A 2,656-nucleotide genomic window follows, 5' to 3' on the forward strand; every position below is an offset into this window, starting at 1 on the left:
GCATGCCTGTAGTCCCAGCTACTCGGGAGGCTGAGGCAATAGAATCGCTTTAGCCCAGGAGTTTGAGGTTGCTGTGAGCTAGGCTGACGGACGCCACGGCACTCACTCTAGCCAGGGCAACAGAGTGACACTCTGTCTCAAAAAAAAAAAAAAAAGTGAGAGAAATGAATGCACAAGAAACAACAGAAAGAACCAATCACACAGCCAAGAAAGGAAGGAGTAAATGGAGGTAGATGAGGGAGGGGAGGGAAAAACATCCAACATGGTTGGTTTCTATCTTCAAAACCCTTTAAATTGCAGAAATATTCATTCATTCCTCAATCTAACATGAACTCAAATCTAACATGAACTCAGCACTTACTACCCAAAAACATTGTGCTAAACACTTTTTAGGCATCATGTCTCATGTTCAGTGCTCACATCAACCCTGAGGCAGTTATTAGTATCCTCATTTTATGGATGAGAAAATAAATTTAGAGTAGTGTAGGTCATACAGCTAAGAAGAGGCTTCAAAGCCAGGACTGTGCTCCAATGATATAGGAATCTAGTCAGCATTCTATGTGACAAAACGCAGAAAGAGAAATCAAGGAAGGCACCACAAGTTGGAGTTTCTGCCTCAGACAGCCAGAGCTGCAAGCTTCAAGGCAGTTAGGAGCAGCTCAAGGAGTCAAGGAACAGCTCATATAACTTCTTCACTTTGCCCTTGGTCATCACCCAGGCTCTATTTCCCAAGTTGCTATCCTCCAAGAATTAGATTTTGACTGTTTCATTTCTCCCTTCAAGAATGACAATCTTAGTAAGGAATATCATGGTTGGCAGCTGTTGAGATAACCACATCAGAACAGGAGAGGATTTGAGGGGATTCATAGACAGCTGACACAGACACATTAGGAATCTCTCACCATCACACTATTTTCACAGCCTTGATCATTCATTAAACCAGACCTTGTGAAAGACAAGCGCCTTTACAAAGAACTAGTCCTGAGACATACAAAACCACCAGACCATTATAAAGCACACAAGACCTAAAGGGCAAGTAATGAGGCCTGGTTATCTTAATCATCCTTGTATCACCACTCCTCCCTACCTAGCACACAGTATTCGATTCATCAACCAAAATTTACTGAGTGCCTACTATTAATATTTGCCTGGATCTGTGCCATGTGCTAGAAGTATATTGGTGTAAAAGACAAACATGGTTCTGGTCCCCCTGGTTTATTGGGGTGACATGCTGAATACACTCTGTTGGACAAATAAACTTGAACACACTAAACTTTCAGTTCATCCAAAGCACCAGCTCCTTGCTAGAGCAGGTTCGTCAACCTCGGCACTACTGACATTTTGGGTGGGATGATTCTTCGTTGTGGGGGCTGTCCCGTACCCTGCAGGTTGTGTGGCTGCGTCCCTGGACTCTTCGCACTAGAGTTAGTAGCAAGCTCCAGAGTTGTGACTATCAAAAATGTCTCCTGATATCATCGAATGTCCACCGGGAGGCAAAATCGCCCCAGCTGAGCAGCACCGGTCCGGGGCCCTCGCAAGTGCTCTCTGTTCCCCAACCTTAATTCTCTATACAGCTTTCAAATCTCAGCTCAAACTTAATTTCCTCAGGGAGGGTTCCCTGGCCTCCCCAACTAGATCAGCGCCCTCTGTTTTGTGCTGTTTGTAAAATTTCTCCGCCCTACACGTACTGAGTGCTAACTCCCCGCTCAACGTCTACTCTTCTCCCGGGACGGTGTGCTCCGTGAGGGCAAGGAAAGTGCTGCCCGCGTTTCCCTGGCCATTGGCACAGGGCCCGGCACACAGGTAAAAACAACTGCGGTGGAGTTAATGACGGAGGAGAAAGCAAGGCAACGAGAGAGCGGAGGAGACGGGGACACGAGAGGGCGTGTGGGGGGAGGCACCGTCTTAGGAAGCAGAGGCGCTGAGGGACCCGGAGGGTTACGGCTCAGTCGCCAAGCGCATGCGCTTCGCTCTCCTCCCGCCCCTCAACGGAGGTAGGTCGCGAGTGTCCCCCGCTTTGCCCGGGCTACCCAAGGAGGAGGGGCAAGGTCTGTCACTCCCACGGGGATCCCGAAGCGAGGAAAACTTACGGGGGCCTGAAAGAGGGCGGCGAAATCCCTCACTCGGCGGACACCGACTGCGGCCACCACGTCTGCGGTGGGCGGCGGTTCAGTTCCTCAGCCTGCCTAACGGCCGTTACACACCCGCCGGGCCGCGCGCCTCGGTGCGCGCGCCGTCCTGCCCCGCCCCTTTCTGCCTGCTGACCAATTGGGAGTCGAGCCGCGCCGGTGTCCCGCCCCTGCACGTTGCCCTCCGGCAGGCCGGACGAATCTCTCTGCGCATGACCCCACCGCCACTTGGCGCTTTCTCCTCTGCCCCTTGCCGGGTCTTGCCTCTAGGCGGAGCCCTGCTCACCTAGGTCTGGAGCAGCTTGCAGGGCTTGTGAAGATAGGGAAGCTGGCGGCCGGGCATGCGAGAATCCCACGAAACCTGCATCACCTTCCTCCCATTCCACCACCCACCTAGCAGTCCTCCTATCTGAAGCGAGGAATCAGGTTGTGACCAGGAGTTAGGGTGTGGCCTGGGTCACTGACTACTCAGGGTTAGGAGTCAGGGCTTTGTCTGGGTGGGAGTCAGCGGTCAGCCCGTGACCAGG

At 51.9% G+C, this 2,656-nt stretch overlaps 1 protein-coding gene across 1 annotated transcript in view; it reads right to left on the minus strand.

Annotated features, from left to right (window-relative positions):
* The window catches only part of CEP85 (centrosomal protein 85kDa), a 33,913-nt gene extending 31,711 nt beyond the window's left edge, over window positions 1–2,202 (minus strand). Inside the window, exon 1 of the mRNA XM_012646015.1 lies at window positions 2,091–2,202. The gene's annotated coding sequence lies outside the window, so the exon portion shown is untranslated. The remainder of the gene's footprint in view (window positions 1–2,090) is intronic.
* Window positions 2,203–2,656: the final 454 nt, after the last annotated feature.

The sequence above is a fragment of the Propithecus coquereli genome, unplaced genomic scaffold (genome assembly GCF_000956105.1).
Source record: "Propithecus coquereli isolate 6110/MARCELLA unplaced genomic scaffold, Pcoq_1.0 Scaffold239, whole genome shotgun sequence".
In the NCBI taxonomy this organism is placed as follows: domain Eukaryota; kingdom Metazoa; phylum Chordata; class Mammalia; order Primates; family Indriidae; genus Propithecus; species Propithecus coquereli.